The sequence below is a fragment of the Mustela erminea genome, chromosome 13 (assembly GCF_009829155.1).
Source record: "Mustela erminea isolate mMusErm1 chromosome 13, mMusErm1.Pri, whole genome shotgun sequence".
Taxonomy (NCBI): domain Eukaryota; kingdom Metazoa; phylum Chordata; class Mammalia; order Carnivora; family Mustelidae; genus Mustela; species Mustela erminea.
In genome coordinates, this window is record NC_045626.1 from 52,539,671 (window position 1) to 52,560,625 (window position 20,955).

General features: G+C 39.5%; 1 long non-coding RNA gene across 1 annotated transcript; it reads right to left on the minus strand.

Moving 5' to 3' along the window:
- Positions 1-991: 991 nt before the first annotated feature.
- Positions 992-12,003, minus strand: LOC116571934. The gene is made up of 4 exons (XR_004278051.1): positions 11,450-12,003; positions 9,466-9,583; positions 8,531-8,782; positions 992-1,092 (listed from the first exon to the last, which is right to left on the minus strand). It is a non-coding gene; the product is annotated as an uncharacterized LOC116571934 (long non-coding RNA).
- Positions 12,004-20,955: the final 8,952 nt, after the last annotated feature.

Sequence of the window (20,955 nt, forward strand, 5' to 3'; positions counted from 1 at the left end):
AAAATTTTAAAATTTTGCTTTTTACATTTAGGTATTTTTAGTTACCCAGAATTCACTTTTTGTATATGCTATGAGGTAGGGCCTATTTTGTTTGATTTTTTATAATCTCCATGTGGCTAATCAATTGTCTTAGTAGGATTTATTAAAGATATTTACTAAAAATCAATATCCTGTTGAAAAAAGCTTTCCTCATACTGATTTGTAATGTCACCTCTATGATTATCAAGGTACTTAATATGTAGGTTCTTTTTTTTTTTAAGGTAGTATGAGTTCATGTTTTTATTTTTATTACTATTTTGTTGTTGTTGTTGTTGTTTTTAATTTAAGTAATCTCTACACCTCGTGTGGGGCTGGAAGTCACAATCCCGAGATCAAGAGTTACATGCTCTTTTGACTGAGACCGCCAAGTGCCCCTGAATTAATGTTTTTAGTTAATCCTAATCAATACAGAATTTGGCATGGAGTGTGACAGGCGACAGATCCTATATATGGAATTGATTGGGGTTGAGGGTGGGCTGAGGGCGCCACCGTTCTGGGCTGGGAAGTTAGCCATTCTTGGCACATGGTAGCAGAACTGTTGGTTAAACTGAGGTTTGTTGTATGTTGGGACTGCAGCATTTGTGACATTAGTAGGAAAAACTCAAGCTGTTAGATACATCTTTAGCCTTTGTAAAGGAGCTACAGTAAAGACAGATTTAGCTGAAGGAGGGCCATCTGAAAGAAAAGGGGGAAGAAATCATATAGCCTTCCTTACAGATGTCCTTTCTGTTTCCAGAAGGATATCCAAAATTGTTGTATATATATATATTTGGTTGTCTGAAGCCTGCCAGAATTTGAAAACCAAATTTTCTCACAAACTAAGGATAGTTATCTGTAAAGGAAGGAAACTAGAGGATTTATCAGAAAATACAAACAGGTTCCAGGAGCCTGATGTGTTCATGCCCCCATCTCCCCCCTTCCAAGCATCTGTTATAAAGACTCACAGCTTAGATAGAGGATGATTGCACTGCCTTCGAAAAGTCAGTCAGAAGGTACCTTTGTGGCTCAGTGAGTTTAAGTGTCTGCCTTCGGCAGAGGTCATGGTCACTGGGTCTGGGGTTAGAATTGAGCCCAGGGTCAATCTCCTTGTGCAGTGGGGAGTCTGCTTCTCCCTCTGCCCTTCCTCCCCAAACATACTCATGCTTTCATGTATGTGCATACGCATGCACTCTCTCTCAAATAAATAAAATCTTAGAAAAGAAAAGAAAACTCAGTTGGGATACAGCCTAGGAACACAGAGCAATTTTTGACACCTTCTCACCCAAGATTATTACATTAATTTCTTATTGCTGTTGCACCGATTTGCACTAATTTTTTAGCTTAAAACAACACAAATTTAGGGTGCCTGGGTGGCTCAGTTGGTTAAGCATCTGTCTTCGGCTCCAATCGTGGTCTCAGGGTCCTGGGATGGAGCCCCATGCTGGGTTTCCTGCTCAGTGGGGAGCCGCCTTCTCCCTCTCACTCTCTCTCTCTGTGCTTTCTATTTCTATCTCTCAAATAAATAAATAAATTTTTTTTAAAAACACACACACACAAACTTTTTATCTTACAGTTCTGGGGGTCAAAAGCCCAAAATGGGTATCACTTGACTAAAATCAAAAGATTGTCAGGGCTACTACATTCCTTTCCAGAAGCCTGAGTACAGAATCCATTTCCTCCTCTTTTCTAGCTTTTAGAGGCTGCCCACATTCCTTGGCTTAAGGTCCCTTTTCCAATCTTCAAAGCCAGTTATGGCCAATCAAATATTTCTCACCACATATCACTGACACTGACTAACACTGACTCTTCTGCCCTCTCCCCTCCACTTTTAATAACCCTTGTGGTTACATTAGGCCCACCTATCCAGGATAATTCCCTATTTTATGGTACCCTGATTAGCCACCTTAACTACCCCTTGTCATGTAACCTAACATAGTCAGAGATTCTGGGGATCAGATGTGGTTGTCTTTGGGAAATCACTATGCTGCTGCCTGAAACAATTATTTTGTAGAATTTCCATATACACATATGCTGTAAGTGGCTACGTAGCATCATAATTTATTTAAGATTTCCCAGTTGATAAAATCTTTGGACTTTTTTTCTTTTTCTTTCATAAATGATACTCTAACAAATACCTTCATAAATATGGTTTTATATTTTGGATTTTTTCATTGTGGTTCATGGAATAAATGGTGCCAACAATTTTATAACTTTAAATGCCTATGCCTGGGGGCACCTGGGTGGCTCAGTGGGTTAAGCCGCTGCCTTCGGCTCAGGTCATGATCCCAGGGTCCTGGGATCGAGTCCTGCATCGGGCTCTCTGCTCAGCAGGGAGCCTGCTTCCCCCTCTCTCTCTCTGCCTGCCTCTCTGCCTGCTTGTGATCTCTCTCTCTGTCAAATAAATAAATAAAAATATTTTAAAAAATGCCTATGCCTGTATTTTTTTGGCTAAAATAACTGCTAATTTCACATTTCTTTATATTACATGAGAATATTACGTCGGTAAACTTAACGTTGCTACTGGCTTTAGCATTTAACAGTTTTCATTTTTCTTTTTTGACTATATTGAGGTTAAACAATTTTAATATTGTAAGTTTTAGGATGGGAAAGATTGGGGGCTTTCTTACAATCATTACTGGATCCATAGCACCTAAATGGGGCTTAGCATTGCAGTATCTGTGGAATGACTGAATGGAAGAGCTTAATGGAACAGTTAAGAGCTCCGAAATCAGAGAATTCTTGGGGTGCCTGGGTGCCTCCGTGGGTTAAGGCCTATGCCTTTGGCTTGGGTCATGATCCCAGAGTCCTGGGACTGAGCCCTGCATCAGGCTCTCTGCTCAGTGGGGAGCCTGCTTCCTCCTCTCTCTCTGCCTGCTTCTCTGCCTCCTTGTGATCTCTGTCAAATAAATAAATAAAATCTTTAAAAAAAAAAACCAGACAACTCTGGTTCATGGTTTCAGACACTTTATAGGGATTTATTTATTTAATTTTTTTAAAGATTTTATTTATTTATTTAAGAGAGAGAAAGACAGAAATAGAGATCACAAGTAGGCAAAGAGGCAGGCAGAGAGAGGGGAAAGCAGGCTCTCCGCTGAGCAGAGAGCCCGATGTGGGGCTCAATCCCAGGACCCCGAGATCATGACCTGAGCTGAAGGCAGAGCCTTAACCCACTGAGACACCCAGGTGCCCCGTGATTTATTTAATCTTCACAACAGTTCTATAAGGTAGGTACTATTACTGGCACAGGCCCTATTTTTTAAATAATGAAAAATAAGGCACAGAGAGGTTAAGTAACTCTCCCAGGCCACACAGCAATAAATGGCAGACCAGGATTTAAGCCCAGGTTATGAATTCTGGTTCCAGTAGCCGTGTTCTTAACACTGCACAGCTTCTCTGATGTACAACTGTCCACCTCATAGAGTTGTTATGAGGATTAAGTAACATAACAGAAATGAAGTACTTCTTAACCCAAACAGTGCTTGACATATATAATAAAGCATAATAAGTTTTTGCTCTCTTGTTATTTATATTACTACAACTATTATTATATCTTACGAATTGTTTACATCATTTATCCATTTATATATTAGTGTCAAAAAGATTTTGTTGTCTATCTTTTTTTTCTTTTTCCACTGGGCATGGAGCCTAACATGGGGCTTGAATTCATGACCCAGAGATGGAGACCTGAGCCAGCCAGGCCCCCCTTCTGGTGTCTACTTTTATGTGAGTTTATAAAAATAAAAAGTGAATTCTATTTAAGGTTTCCTTATTTTATATGTAGTGTTTGTTCTCATTAAAATCATGCCTGTCCGTTAGGATGGGATGTTACGCACCCGACTCCGGTCTCTGCTGTATATCAACCAGGATGAAATAGGCTCAAACAAACTTCCCCTTGTGCCTGACATAATTCGAAACAGATCTGAACAGACCAAGGCCACAACTTACGGACCTACCTTCTTCTTTGCACAATGATATGAATGTACTTAATGCCACCCAATGGCACAACTGAAAATGGTTAAAATGATAAATTTTGCTATGTTTATTTTACAATAAAACAAACAAAAACATACCTTTTCAAGCTAAAGTGGATTTTGAAAGAGGAGGATTTTAGATTCATCAACATCTCTAGCACAAATTCTCTAAAAAGCTTAAAAAATGTTCATCCCGGTAAGATATCACATGTGTATCCAGGGATGGTATCATTAACGTAGAATCTTTTCTTACTAATGGTTTCTTGGGGTGCCTGGGTGGCTCAGTGGGTTAAAGCCTCTGCCTTCGGCTCAGGTCATGATCTCAAGATCCTGGAATCGAGCCCCACATCGGGCTCTCTGCTCAGCGGGGAGCCTGCTTCCCTTCCTCTGTCTCTCTGCCTGCTTCTCTGCCTACTTGTGATCTCTGTCAAATAAATAAATAAATAAATAATCTTAAAAAAATAATAATAATGGTTTCTTTTTTCCTAATTTCTTCATGCATTAAGAAACTAATAGCTTGCCATCCTTCCCCCAACAGACAAAAGGGATATGGGTAAAGGGCAAATTTCTGAAATGTTATTATTTAATATTTAAATATTTAGACTAAAAATAATTACAAGAGTTTGTACCACTGCTCTCATGATTCAGCACTTAAGGATTCCTCATGCATGGGGCACAGCTCAGTCACTGCATTAGACAGACAATATAAAGTAGCAGAAATAATTGTCTCATGTGTCATAGCCAATGAATCATTCAATTAAGTAAATCATTACATGACCAATCCCAGTAGGGGTCACTGTCATTCATTGCAAAATCACGTAACATTGATTTAGAAGAAAACTTTTAAGATCATGCAATCAGATTATTCACCTGGAATACAAATTCTTTTTTTCCACGTCCTCGGAATCTCATTACTTTGAATAATCTATTTTAAACCTGTGAACAAACGTTTTATCAAAGTTCCACAGATGACTTCAAGGATAAGAGATGGCTGTTAAAAAAGAAAGTGAAGGGGTGCGTGGGTGGCTCAGGCATTAAGCATCTGTCTTTGGCTCAGGTCATGATCCCAGGGTCCTGGGATGGAGCCCTACACTGGGCTCCCTGCTCAGTGGGGAGCCTGCTTTTCCCTCTCCCACTCCCCCTGCTTGTATTCCCTCTCTTGCTGTGTCTCTCTCTGTCAAATAAATAAATGAGATCTTAAAAAAGAGAAAGAGAGAGAGAAACTGAAGCATATTACAGATTTTAAGTTTATTTGAGCAACCACTGATTTGAATCAGGCAGTGCCGAACTGGAAGCGCTAAGGGGTTCTCCCTCCCCCCCGCCCCCCCAGGAACTGGGTTGAGACTTTTATAAAGACAGAAGCAAAGCCAGGAGATCATTTGATCGGCTACGGCTAGGGCTTTATAGTCCAGTTGTCTGTTTGCGATTGGTTGTCCTTAGGTTTTTGATTTCTTAACCTTGAGGCATTTTCGGTGTCTGTTTTGTTTGCTTCCGTAGGCTACTAAGGTATCAAAGCCACCCCAGTCTAGTGGCCTCCTTGTTTTAATTAATTTAATGTAGCTGATGATAATCTTTTTAAAAAACAATTGTCAGAAATTATTTCCATAATTAGCAACTATAAAGTAATTGATATCTGCTGGAGAAAGTAGATCATGGGATACATTATCACAGTTCCCCAACCTATCCAAGACTACTCTTCTTTTTTCCCACAGCATACAAATGCTGTATATTAAATCACAGCAATCAAAAAACTATTCCCACTGAAAGGAACTGACTCCCTGTTTGATTTCAGGTCTGGAATAGGAAAAGCAAAAGGTGGGCCTGGATCATGGTCATCTTACTGATCCAGAAAGTAAGAGTGTTTAAAAGTGGATGGGACCAAGTTAATAAGGCATAGGAGCTTACTAAAGATGCTGAGGACACAACAGTCCAGCTGAGGTGATTAATCTGAATTTAATTCTGATACATTGTATAAGACAGTAGGCCGGGACTCTTTGCATATGGTACCTTTCCTTTTTTAAAAACTTATTTATTTGAGGGATGCCTGGGTGGCTCAGTGGGTTAAAGCCTCTGCCTTTGGCTCAGGTCATGATCCCAGAGTCTTGGGATGGAGCCCCCGCATCGGGCTCTCTGCTCAGCAGGGAGCCTGCTTCCTCCTCTGTCTCTTCCTGCCTCTCTGCCTACTTGTGATCTCTGTCTGTCAAATAAATAAATAAATAAAATCTTTAAAAAAAATTTTATTTATTTGAGAAAGAGAGAGAGCACAAGCAGGGGGCAGGGGCAAAGGAAGCAGCAGCTTCTCCAGTAAGCAGGGAGCCCAACACAGGTCTCGATCCCAGGACCCTGAGTTGAAGGCAGACACATAACCAACTAACTGAGCCATCCAGGAGCCTCACATATTGTATCTTGTAAGTAGGGGGAAAAGGCTGAGATTAAGGGAAACTAAAGCTACATGACAATTAAATGCAGTATATGTTAGATTGGGTCCCGGATTAAAAAGAGAAAAAAAAACAACAACTATAGGGCACCTGGGTGGCTCAGTGGGTTAAAGCCGCTGCCTTCGGCTCGGGTCATGGTCTCAGGGTCCTGGGATCGAGTCCCACATCGGGCTCTCTGCTCAGCGGGGAGCCTGCTTCTCTCTCTCTCTCTCTCTCTCTCTCTGCCTGCCTCTCCATCTACTTGTGATCTCTCTCTGTCAAATAAATAAATAAAATCTCTAAAAAAAAAAACAACAACTATAAAGGACATTATTGGGACAATTGGGGAAATTGGACTTTTGGCTGTGACTAAGCCACCCCAAAATATGCCTCTGATGGCCAATGGATTATTTTAGCTAATGACATGGAGGAAAAGCTCTAAAAATAAGGTACAAGTTTTCCTTTTGTAAAAGAAATGGAAATTTCCATTTGTAAAGATACTGCTCCCTCTGATCAAAGGAAGAGGAAGTCTCTTCCACTTATCCCAGGAGAAAGTGCTGACCCTAATCTGTGAAACAAGCCTCACTAAACAACCTTAGTTTACCATACTTTCTAGGTCACCTTCTCAGAACTTGCCTCCCCTGGCCAAAAGTCCAAGCCACCTTTCCTGTGTTTAGCCCAAGATCGTACAGGAACCGGAGTTCTAACCACCCCTTTGGATTACTCATCGCTGGGTGCTCCCATGTGGACATGTGCAGAATACATGTTAATACACTTCTGTTTGTTTTTCCCCTGTTGATCTGTGTTTGGACAGTCTAATTTATAGGGCCCCACCTGGAGAACATAGGAGGGGTAGAGGAAAACTCTACCTTATGGCCATTATTTTAAATATTTTAATAGTAAATGATTATTAGATAACATACCAATGTTAAACTTCTTGAATATGATCACAGCATATGTGGGAAATGGTCCTTTATCTTAGAAATTAGGGATTAAGTAGTTTGAAATAAAGTGCAATGATGTCTGAGAGGTACTTCCAGATGATTCAGAGACAATTATTTAAAGAAGGGGACAGAAAAAGAGAAAGAGAGGAAGTGAAAGTGGCCAAATAGTAGGCATTTGTGAATCAAGAGAATGGGTACCAGGGAGTTCTTTGTGCTATTCCTGCAGCTTTTCTAGGGGACACCTGGCTGGTGATTCGATTCTTGATCTCGGGGTTGTTAGTTTGAGCCCCACACTGAGTGAAGAGATTACTTAAAAGAAAAAAAAAGAAATATTCTTCTAAGTTTTCTGTAAGTTTAAAAGTTTTCAAAATAAAAAGTTTGGGGGAAATTGCGTTAAAAGGGTCCTTACCACATCTTTCATTTATTTATGGTTTTGCTTAGTGCTGTCTTTGTTATAACCTAGTCGTGTAAGAGTCTATATTCAGACTCATAACTACTTTTCAGAACTTCAAATTCTTGCTATTTGGGACCACATGTAACAGACAAGTACAGTTAGATTTCTGTCTGAAGATTATTCTTTTGGTTAAAAAAAAAAAAAAAGGAAAAGGAATCATTGTAAGTTCCACATTCTAGATTTTCTAAGGAAATTATTTACCAATAAAGTGCAAACATTCAGCCCAGGGTGACCATGGCTGGATGGTCAATGGGAAGATGAAACTGGGGTCATAGAATTTTAAAGGCTAGAAGGGATCTTAAGGGTTATGAATACATCATGTTTCTGCCTGAAGTGCCTCACACCTGCCTCCACCAGTGAGGGAGCAGACCGACAGGGAGCTAGCTGCCTTGCCATTAGGATACCATGGGAGCCAGCAGGACAGAGAGGTAACACACCTGAGGATGACCTTTGACGTCCAGGTAGGGAGCTCGATAATTATTAGTCTCTTCTTCTATCCTTCTGGTGGACAGTTCTCAGATGAATTATACATGGCTCCTCACCAACTTTCCAGCAAGATTAAACTCCAGGTCCCCAGAGCAGTGAGCCACTGAAAATGCAATTATCATCCTATTCCCCCTTTCCAGTACCTCCTGCCATTGGAATCACTTCCCCGAAACGAATGGTGTACATATGAGCATATTTTCCAGGCTCTGCTTAAGATACCCATATTCAATAGGACCTTACCTGGTGCTTAGGAGTTCTGATCCTCTCAGTTTCTATCACGAAAATCATCCCACTCATCCTTGACATTGTGCAGTACCCCGCCAGGCGCGGACTCGGCATCCATCTTATCTGCTGAAGTAATGAAAACTCCTTTTTAAGGTCCCTACGTTGGGAATATTCCTGGATACCTGTGGTCTGGCTCCCATCCTATTCCTTTTGTCCCTGCTGGTTGCCATCATTTCGTGCCTGTACTGTTATTTTCACCGGCGAGCACTGAAATATACAAATAACCAAAATGAAAAAACTTACCGATGAGCTCAATAGTAGGATGAAGATGACCTGAAGACTGAATTTAAAGCGAGAACAAATGAAATTACCCAACTGAGCGGACACAAGACAGACTTAAAATATACAAACAAAAAACAGAACCTCAGGTAAGTGGGTCTTTGGCACAAGCCGAAACATGCTCTTTTTTTTTTTTTTTTTTTTGCATCTTTTGCAATGTTCATCGAGTAGTTTTCCTCCTTGTGTTGTTGTTAATAGGGCAAGTTACACTGATTCATATTCCTACTGTTAAGCCACTTTTGCATATCTTCGTGATGATAGGTTATCCTTTTTTTAACTGTTGAATTCTTCTTGTTAAGATCTATGAAGACTTTTTGCACTTGCATTCATGGAAATATTGAAAGAAACGATACATAATATAAAAATATTTAACTAACAGTAACCTGTATTATAATAGTAGCAAAGGCAAGGGAACCCATGGTTTAAGAAATGCAGAAGTCAACTATGCATTTTATCTTGAATGGAGCTGGAGAGTTAAGGAGAGAGCTCCATTTCTCTTCTGGCTTTGTCATTTAGAGAAATGCAGATTTGTTGCAATAGCCTAAAGGTAATCACTAGTAGAATTTAAAAATAAATTATGAAACAAAGTAACACAAGAAAGATCACCATACCTGTTCTAATTATGAGTATAAATACGTTAAACTTCCTACGAAAAGACAAAAATTTTCAGACCAAATCCATCAATTTTCAGACAGCATCCATCCAATCGATGAGATTTCTAGGGATGCCCTGTAAAATAGGTCACAGAAAAGAGTAAAGGTAAAATGATTCACACCGTGTCTTTTTTTTCCTAGTTTTCTAGCACTAGGTATACAGATGTTGAATTTTATTGAATGCCTTCTAGCATATACTGCTTTTTAAAGACTTGTCAGAGAGGTACCTGGCTGGCTCAGTCAGTAGAGCCTGTGACTTGTGACCTCAAGGTTGTGAGTTCAAGCCCCACGTAGAGTACGGAGCCTACTTTAAAAAAAAAAAAAAGATCATAATTCTTTGGAATTAAAGGGGTCCTTTTTTTTTTTTTAAGATTCTATCCATTTATTCAACAGACAGAGATCACAGGTAGGCAGAGAGGCAGGCAGAGAGAGAGAGACGGGAGGAAGCAGGCTCCCCGCGGAGCAGAGGGCCCTATGGGGGGCTCGATCCCAGAACTCTGGGATCATGAGCCGAAGGCAGAGGCTTTAACCCACTAAGCCACCCAGGCGCCCCATAAAGGGGTCCTTTTAAAACAAATAAGAGGCTTATTGAGCTTATTAATATTGCTTAAAGATAAACTGAGGCATATAAAAAATGTTAAGAGTTTATTGGGCAAAAATCAGTTCAAATCAGGCAATACCAACTAAGTGGTTAGGGACATTCCTTAAGGAACTCAGGGAGAGACTTACATAGAGAGAGTGTAGAGGCAAGGAAAGGAAATCATTGATCATTAAAGTGCAAAGCCTATTTGGCTGTTTGTGATTGGCTGTCCTTAGGTTTCAATTTGTAACCCTGAGACATTTCCAAGTTGGCTGGTTTTCGTTGGCTTATGAAGGCTGCCAGAGCATCAAGCTAATGAACTCCTTGTTTTGTTTAATAATATTATACTAACAAACCTTCTAGTAGTTGATAATCCTGTAATTTCTGATATAAAGATTTTATTTATTTTTATCTCCGAGAGACAGAGAGAGAACGTGCGCATGGGCACACACACATGAGGGGGGAGGGCAGAGGGAGAGAGAGAATCTGCAGACTCCCTGCTAAGTGGGAAGTCCTATGATGCTCCCCACCCCCATTTCACGACCCTGGAATCAAGACCTGAGCTGAAACCAAGTGTCAGTTGCTTAACCAACTAAGCCACCCAGGCATCCCTTATAGTTTCTCATAGAAATTAAAAGAAAGGATGGCCAAATAGTTATCAGGCAATCTTAAACAAAAAATAAGTACATAAGGCAAGAATAATGCTAACAATATCATACAGTGTAGAGGTGAAGTCATAAAACACTGATAGAAAAGACTGTCTTACTTTATATTTTGCTTATTTCTTTACCTTTGAAAAATAGAAACAACACACGGACAGGTTGGGAAGCAGAGATAATACAAAATATTATAAAATTAAAAGTTTAATTTTGCGGGCGCCTGGGTGGCTCAGAGGGTTAAGCCTCTGCCTTCGGCTCAGGTCATGATCTCGGGGTCCTGGGATCGAGTCCCGCATCGGGCTCTCTGCTCAGCAGGGAGCCTGCTTCCTCCTCTCTCTCTCTCTGCCTGCCTCTCTGCCTGCTTGTGATCTCTGTCTGTCAAATAAATAAATAAAATCTTAAAAAAAAAAAAAAAAAAAAAAAAAAAAAAAGTTTAATTTTGCATTTGCTCTGGCCGTGAACCTAGTTCAACTCCTGAAAGGATGTCACTATCAAATATGTTAATAAAGGTTATACCTCATATTCCCTTAAATTGTGAATAAGATTCTGTCAAAATACCTAATAACGAAAAATGAAATGAATATATATATAATACTGATAGATACAGGATATTTTAAAATACTTTTCTCAGTCTTTCCCATATCACAAAGGCAACAAATAAACTAGATTATGGAAGCTGTGGTAATAAAATGAACAAAGTTACCCTAATAGCTGCATATTGAATGTTAAACCTTTCACATGGACAATCTGCTTCTCCAGTCAATGGAATTAGGATCAGGCAACAAAGAAACTACTGATGAAATTTAAGAGCAGAAATTATACAGAGTATATTTTCTGAGCACAATGCTGTAACACAAAAAATTAGTAAATTCTAAACAACCGAAATTGAAACTAGAAATCTACTTACACATGAAGGTTGTTAATACGTAGGAAAGATTATCTAGACTCTAGAATCCATTTTCCTCAAGTGTTTTTACGAATATGTATACACACAAATTATGAATCGAACCTTAGTTTTACAATGATATAGGGAAAATATTGATTTTTATCACATGAAGAAGGCAGGTAAATTTTGTTGTTAACCTTAATGAAATTACAACAAGTTAAATGAGCGCGCTATCCATGGAAAAGAGTAGCATTTTCCTAGAATGGATTTTTGTTGTTGTTGTTGCTGATCTTTACCATTGTGACCATTGAAATTAATTAAAGAAAAACAAAAGAAATGCACTTTATGTGCATATGCCAGATAATTTATCTGCTATAGAGAAATAAAAGTGATGTTCAGAAAAACCTGCCAAGATGTGGCTGAATTAAATGATATTTTCCCAACATGAGAATGCTATTATGGCATTCTATTCTAGAATAAAGAAGTAGTATGGTTTTTTATGTTTGTTTGATTTTGAGTAGACCCCTCTTATCTACCTCTGATCACCTCAATTATAGCTTCATCCCCCATTTCAAATGGTACCTGGGTGTCTGGTTGACTGACAGCCAGTCAAATGAGGATCTGAACTTTCTCCATGACAAAACCTGTTGCTTGAAGTCAGCTTGCCTTTACTAACTGTCCCGTGTCTCTTTTTTTTTTTTTTAAAGATTTTATTTATTTATTCAATGGACAGAGATCACAGGTAGGCAGAGAGGCAGGCAGAGAGAGAGAGAGACACAGGGGAGGAAGCAGGCTCCCCACAGAGCAGAGAGCCCTATGCGGGACTCGATCCCAGGACTTTGGGGTCATGACCTGAGCCGAAGGCAGAGGCTTTAACCCACTGAGCCACCCATGCGCCCCATGTGTCTCTTGATCTTAAGCATAACCGTAGAAACATTCTGCCCTGAGGACTTCATATTAATATGATTGTTGTTTTAGTCTCCACCCGTTTCTCAGAATTGTCATCTGTTATGGTTAGTTCCAGAGTCTCCTGGACTAGCTTTCACAAATGAAACGCCTGAAGAAATGGGAATTCTAACCATGAATCACAGATGAGTGGGGTGGAACAGTGGGGCCAGTCTGGATTTTCCTCCTTCCTCATTTCCTGTATACTTATGCTTTCTCCAGTTTTTTCATGCTAGCCCAGCTAGCATTAATTCCGTTTTATAGGATAGATTTTGTGTTTTAGTTCTTGTGTTCCAAACACTGGCTAGAGTGATTTAACAAGTGTTCCAGTTAATTTCTGTTATTGCTATTATTTCTCTCAACGTTTTATTTTTATTTTTTTAAAGATTTTATTTATTTATTTATTTGACAGAGAGAGATCACAAATAGGCAGAGAGACAGACACAGAGAGAGGGAGAAGCAGGCTCCCCACCAAGCAGAGAGCCTGATGCAGGGCTCGATGCCAGGACCCTGGGATCATGACCCGAGCTGAAGGCAGAGGCTTTAACCCAATGAGCCATCCAGGCGCCCCTCTCTCAACTTTTTAAAGAATATTGTTGTCATTCTTTAAGCAACTGTGTTAGTTGTTTACTTACTTAAAAAATTCTTCATTTTCCTTGACAAAAAATGAAGGTATTGGAGGTCAGGAAGTTATTATTACTATTTCTATTATTATTTTATTTTATTTTCTCTGCCCTTCCCCCCCACTCATGCTTATTTGCTCTCTCTCTATATATTTTTTAAAAGATTTATTTATTTATTTTAGAGAGAGCATGTGCACACACACATGGGGTGGAGGTTGCTGACAGAGAGGGAGAGGGACTCTCAAGGAGACTCCCCACTGAGCTGAGCGTGGAGCCTGACATGGGGGCTTGATCTCATGACCTTGAGTTCATGACCTCAGGCAAATTCAAGAGTCTGTTACTTAACCGACTGAGCCACCCAAGTGCCCCAGCTGACTCCACTTTTCACTTGATCTTAGCCAAAAGGCCGAGAAGCGATCTGAATCCACTTTTCTTCTTTCTTTTATTTCCAGTCTCTCCGAGGTCTTTTATCTTCATTGTACATGTGGTTAGGTTTTGTATTTTCATCTAATCAGTCTTTATGTATATAAAATGATTTTAAAATATATTTTATATTTGAATATATTTATCGTATATATAATATATATATAAGTTGATAAAATTTAAAAAATGGAAGGAAAAAGAAAAAAAAATCTACATTTCCCTGATGGAAGTGATAATATTTTTATATATTTCTTTATTTTTACACACTAAATATAACCTTCTGGTTTCTTAAAAATAATAAGGAAGTAGATTTACATGGCAAAAAAAAAGTAAAAAGGAAAATAAGAGTCTAAAATTAAAAATACAAACTGCCTTCTGAATTATTTCTACCCTTAGTCCCACTTTCCAGAACAACTTAAGATTTTCTGGGTTTGTCCTTCTGGTTATAATGAACACTTTAAATAATATTGTTATGTCTTGATTCCTTCCATTAAGAATGAAGACTTAAACACTTTATCTTTTATATCCCTTTCCCTCTTCAGCTCTCAGTATTTGTTAATTATAGTATTGTCTTTTGTTATCAGTATTTTCAACATGCACATACTCTTCTGTAATTTCCAGTGCTCCTGTGGGTTGACTGGGCTCCAGTGGGTCAACTTCTGCTCCATGAGATATGGGCGGAGGTCTATTCTTCTGAGCCTCCTAGGCTGCATTATTCAGATGGCTCACTCTCGAGGTCACATTTGGTACATGCCTGTAAGCTGGAAGCTCAGCTGGGCTTGTTGTCTGCAGCACCTTCACTTAACCTTTCCATGTGGCCCATGATTTTCACAGAGTGCCTTCTGGGTTCTGAAAGGTAGCTGGGTTCCGAGAGCACCAAGAGGAAGGAAAGTAGAAGCTGCCAGTCCCTTCAAGGGCTCGGTCTGGAAGTAGCATGATGTCACTCCCTCTCCAGTATGCTGGGTTTCTTAACTCTGAGCACAGAGACTTCTAGGTGCTTCCCTGAGAAAAATCTCTCTTACTTCTGATATTTGGGGTTGTAGTATCACTTCCCATTTTTGTCCCTGTAAACTCTTCTACTGTCTTCGTGAATACTTCTAGCTTTGTGGTATTTATTGCTAATCTATCTCTATCACAATTTCTCAACTTGTAAATTCTAAATTTGATTATTCTTTCAGATAGCAGGGTTATTTTTTTTAAGTAGATTTTTTAGAGAGATTTTATTACTACTAAAATTACAAAGCTCTTACATATATAAGATTGTGTTTCTCACGTCTTTACATTTGGAAGATATCCTGGCTAGACTAAGAATTCTATCATATCTTTTCTTTTCAACAATGTTTGTTGCTAGTGTCCCTGCGGATAGACATCTAAGGCCTGCCTGATATGTATTATTTTTTATTTAAAGGTGACAAGTCTTTTCTGTTGGGATCTTGATCACTTTTTGATCTTGTCGTGATCTTATTACTTTTTTCCTGGGTATGTCGGTTTAACCTGAATATTTAGATCTCTTCTTTGAGGAGAAGTTCTTTGTATTAACTCGAAATAATTTTTTTTCCTTTTGTTTTTGTTTTTGTTTTGTTGTGTTTTGTTTTCTTTTCTAGGAACACCTATTATGTGTGTGTTGAATCTTCTTTATTTTTGTTTTCATATCTATAATTCAGATGTTAGCTAAGGCCTCTTGGTCCTTTGAAGATTGAAATAACTGGTTTAGTCCACAACCCACTTCAGGACCTATAAAAGACCAAACATGTCACACTATCAACTGAATCTTGTCTCTCTCATCTCTCTATGTCACTGATATAAAGCTATGAGCATACAAAACTACATACCTTTAAAAAAAAATGGATTTTCCCAAGAAATCGATTGACATCAATATTTAGTGATATTTAGTTGAATTTGTTTAAAATTTGAAAAGCTATGAGGAGCAGTTCTACCACAGGACTGGATCATCCCCTCTATGTTCTTCCTCCACTTCTGCTCCTCATCCCCTTCCTCCTGGATGGCTGTTCAGTTCCAAATTCTTCCCTGTGTTTGTGTACCAGTAACTTCCCTCTTTCTTTAAAACCTTTTTACCAATTTACCAACCCTGGTGCTAGAACTGCAGGGTGGAGTGGGGGGGTGAGGACAGGAGAACTCATTTTCTACTCTTATAATCTGCTGTACCAAACAAAGGCTTTAGTCACAGGTACATTCAGCTGTCCAAATGATGTCATCAAGATTATATTTCCTACTCTTCCTCTCAGGTTATGTTTGTCTCTGCTTTTATTCTTCCCCCTATGTGACCTAATTCTCTTCTGATGTAAATAAATTCTTTATATGTGGTAGGAAATATGGCTAGTACTGCCAGTCATATGTATAACCTTATAATTCCTGGTTTAAAAATAAGAGACTCCCTCTCTTTCCGATATTTCATATATCAAATCCCTTGGAAGAAATAAGATCAGATTTGCTTGGGTCAGTGCCCAAATGTATTGTGTTAAATGGCTGGGGAGTCATGACTGGATGGAGTACCCAACCTCATTGCTGTTCCAGGGGGCTCTGGGAAGACCAGCTCCCACAGGAGTGTTGCCCCAAGAGGACAAAAACAGCAGGTGTCTACCACAACTCGCCCTCTTGGGTGTGGAAATGCCCCTTTTCCCTCCCCGGCTCAGTCTTCCTTGAGTTTAGGCTTACTTCCAGGATCTTGCAGAAACTATTCACTTAAATATCAACATTGGTACCCTACAAAAGATTTGGGGAACAAACCTGGTTTATGTTTTCCTTCCTTTTGTGATTGTTATTTGTCTTCTCAGCAGATTTCGTGCACAGAAGTTAGAGTAAGAAGTTATTTTTATGAAAAGTCTTTTGTTTGCTCTGTTTTGCCTGCCTGTGAAATATGGTAGAAACTAAAGAGCAAATGAAAATTAAAAGGAGTAGAGAATAGACTGAAGGATGAAATGGTCTCATAAACCCCAACTTTCAAAGGGAAAAACTGTTGCAATGATTCCACATGCAAGGCTCTTCGGAAGTTACACTGAGGCAAGTCTTGGCAAGGTGATTCCATTGGTAAAAATGCTCAACCAACTAGGTATCTGAGTGGTACTAGAGTCAAAAGAAAAATCTTGCTTTGAAGCTATTTACTGAAAGAAATACACATTCATCAAACACTTAAGATTTGTAAGGTACTAAGTACAGTGTATTAACATGTCATTAAAACAGACTGTGTCTTAAGAACTTAAAATCTAGCTATTGTGTTATATAAATCCTTTACTTCCTCCATATGCTTTATTCTTTATTATAAGTGATAATTTTAGAAGATTCTATTGTATTTGTTTCTTTTCTAAAAAATATTTTTATGCATAATAATAGCTACCATTTGGTGAGGTCCTATTCTGTTATATACCCTTTTCAGACACTCTATCTCTAATCCTCCCCCAAAAGCTATGAGGTTAAGGGGATGGATGATATCCAATTTACAGATGAGAATAGTGAAGTTTGCGGGAGTTAAATAAATTTCTCAAGGTCAAGTGGCAGAGTCAGTTTCAAAACTCAAATCTCCAGTCTGTCTCTCACTGTGTTTTCTCCCTCAAGGCTTCTTTCTGCATCTTCTCCCTTTCCCTACCTCAGGTAACTGCCTTCTGATCTCACAGCTTCTGAATTTGACACGGTTGTCCTCTCCCATGGGCCCACAGCATTGCCTCTAGCTTGCCCTTGGGTTGGCATCCACCTGGTCCTCTCAGTTGTGACTGATGCAGAAAGGCCCAGGGGGTTCAGATAAGACCCCCTAAGTCGGTATCTGCATTGGAGGCAGAAGTCTCCTTAGAAGAGGATGCTGGCATCGGTGAAGATGACTGACATGAAGGGCAGCAGAAGGTAGTAGGATGTGTCCTTAAAGGCACCACTTGGGCATAAAGATTATTTTGAGGTGAACACAACTGAGGAAAAGTAGATATAAGAAAAGCTGTCTACCTTCCCCATTTGCCAAAAAGCAAGGCATAAGTTTGTAAAGGTGCCTTCCCTTCCCCTCTCTACCAGAAAGGACAGAAATGAACCCCCAGAGACAACTCTAGACTCTTACCAGCCTAAAGATGGCACCAAGAATCTACATAACAAACTTTATTAATGTGCCCAGATCTTCCCTAATTTCCCCACACATTTGCCTTCTTATAACGTACCACCCCCAGAAGCTTTTGTCTTGTCATACTTCTACAATATCATTATTCTTTTATTAAGATGCTACCTAAACCTTCTTTGAGTTACTCATCCTGGAGTAGCCCCACACATGTATGATGCGGGCCATGATAAACCTTTGTTTTTCTCCTGTTAATCAATTTGTCAGTCTGATTTGCAGGTCCCAGCCACTAAAAGTAAGACAGATAGGGGGAAAAGATTTTTTTCTTTCCTTACAGCAAGCATACCTGAATGGCACACTTTTATTAATTGATTATTTAATATCATTTTAATTGAATTTTATGTCACCATAGGAGGGAACTTGCCCAGAGGCATTCCAGTCAGATGAAAGGCTAGCATCGGAAATAAGTGCAATACTGAAAAGTGACAATCCAAAAAAAAAAAAAAAAAAAAAAGGGAATAGTTAAGCAATCATAGGACATAAATTGTCATATTATATAATCATCAAGATTCATGTTTCTAAAGGAATGTAATAGCATGGGGGAAATGCTCAAAATACACTGAGTTTTTTAAAAAGCAGAATAAAATTTCTAAATACATAACATATTGTATGAACACAATGTGCCATTTTAAATGATTAAGAGGAACAATAGGGCTGTCTGGGTGGCTCAGTCGATTAAGCATATACCACTCCTGGTTTAGGATTAGGTCAGTTCATGATCTAAGGGTTGTGAGATAGAGCCCCATGTCAGGCTCTGTGCTGACTAGGGAACCTGCTTAAGATTCTCTCTCCCTTAAGATGCCCCTCCCCCCACTTAGGTGTTTTCACATGCACTCTCTCTCCCTCAAATAAATAAATAAACATTTTTTTAAAAGAAGGAACAATAGAAGGAGGAAGCAAGATGGTGGAGGAGTAGCAGACTGAAACAGGATTCGGTCCCAGAAGTTCAGCTAAATAGTTATCAAATCATTCCAAACACCTACAAATGCAACAGGAGATACAATAGAAGAAGAGCAGCAATTCTAGGAACAGAAAATTGACCACTTTCTGGAAGGCAGGACGTAGGGAGAAATGAATCCGAAATGATGGGATGATAGACTGCGGGGGGAAGGGCCAGGTCCTGGCAAGTGGTAGAGCAGTGGAGCACAAAATCAGAACTTTTAGAAGTCTGCTCCACTGAGGGACATTGCTCCAGAAGCTAAGTGGGGGCTGGAGCCCTCACGGGGACAGTGTGGTCTCAGGACCCACAGGGTCACAGAGAGACCAGGGGTGTCTGAGTGTGGCAAAGCTGCCAGGTATTGAAGTGGTGAAGCTGGCTACAGAGACGGAGCTGGAGCCGAGGAGTGAGCTCTCAGCTGGGGGTTACCTTAAGCCATGATCCAAGGCACATTCAGGCCACTGCTCTTTAAGCAGGGACCCCACAAATGCTAGATCCAGGGAGGGCCCCCCTCCTTTCTCCTCTGGGAGGAGCAGCAAGGGAGAGCGCAGCAGGAATCGCTGGGCTTGGAGACTCCAAACGGGGCCATGCGCCAGAAATAGAAACACTCGGTCAAAGGCCACATGAGCTCGGAGTGTGGCTGGAGACCAGGGAGATGGGAGGGATTCACTGCTTTTCTCTGAGAGCATACTGAGGAGTGGGGCCCCGAGCTCTCAGCTCCTATGGGCCGAAGATTGGGAGGCCGCCATTTTCATTCCCATCTTCCAAACCTGTATGGAAAGCATTCAGGGAACAAAAACTCTTGAGAGTGAACCCGAGTAGATTACTTAGCCTGGCCCCTAGCAAGGGCAGTGCAATTCCACCTCGGGCAAAGACATTTGAAAATCACTGCAACAGGCCCTTCTCCCAGAAGATCAGCAAAAACATCCAACCAAGCCCAAGTTCATGGATCAATGAGAACTGTGAAATCCAGAGCTAGGGGAAAGCAACGCATAGAATTCATGACATTTTCCCCATGATCCTTTAGTCCTGCAAAGTGATTTCTTAAATTTTATTGTTTTTATTCTATTTTTTAAAAAGATTTTATTTATTTATTTGACAGACAGAGATCACAAGTAGGCAGAGAGGCAGGCAGAGAGAGAGGGGGAAGCAGGCCCCCTGCTGAGCAGAGAGCCCAATGTGGGGCTTGATCCCAGGACCCTGGGATCATGACCTGAGCCAGAAGCAGAGGCTTTAACCCACTGAGCCACCCAGGTGCCCTGATTATTCTATTTTTTTAAAAACTTTTCCTCTTTTAATGTTTTTTTTTTAAACTATTTCATCTTAACAATACATTTTTTTAAAAATCTTTAAATTTTTATTGTTAAAGTCATATTTTAACCCTACATTGTATTTAACCTTATTTTTTGTATACATATAGGTTTTTTTTTTTAAATTTAAAATTGTGGGATATAATTGCTTCTAATAGATCAAAATATACCCTAAATCTAGCATATGGCTTTGTTCTAGTCTCCAGTCTGATCATACTCTCTCTTCTGTTTATTATTTTTTATTTTTTTCAACCAACTTATCTTATCAATTCCTTTTTTTAGAACCTTTTTGAAATTTTCATCTTTACAGCCATATTCCATCCCTTCCTCATGTTTACCCTTATTTTTGTATATAAATAAGTTTTTCTTTCTTTAAAATTTTGGGAGTTATTACTTCTAAGAGTCCAGAATATACCCAAAATCAAGTGGGTGGCTCTGTTCCATTCACCAGTCTATTTATATATATATATTTTCCCCCCTTTTCTTCTCCCCCCAGTTTCGGGTCTCTTCTGATTTACTCAGCGTATATTTGTCTGGGGTCTTTGCCACCCTTTTAGTATTTTATTCTCTTGTCCATATATTCATATCTGGATAAAAGGACAAGGCAGAGAAACTCACCACAAAAAAAAAAGAACAAGAGGCAGTATCGAAGGCTAGGGACCTAATCAATACAGAATTAGAGTTCAGAACAAAGATTATCAAGGTGATACATGGGCTCACAAAAGACATGGAAGATATTAAAGAATCTCTTTCTGGAGAAATAAAATCCCTTTCTGGAAAAATAAGAGAACTAAACTCTAACCAAGATGAAATTTAAAAAAGCTATTAATGAGGTGCAATAAAAAAATGGAGGCTCTTACTGCTAGGATAAATGAGGCAGAAGAGAGAATTAGTGATAAAGTCAACCAAATGACAGGGAATAAAGAAGCTGAGCAAAAGAGAGACAAACAACTACTAGACCATGAGGGGAG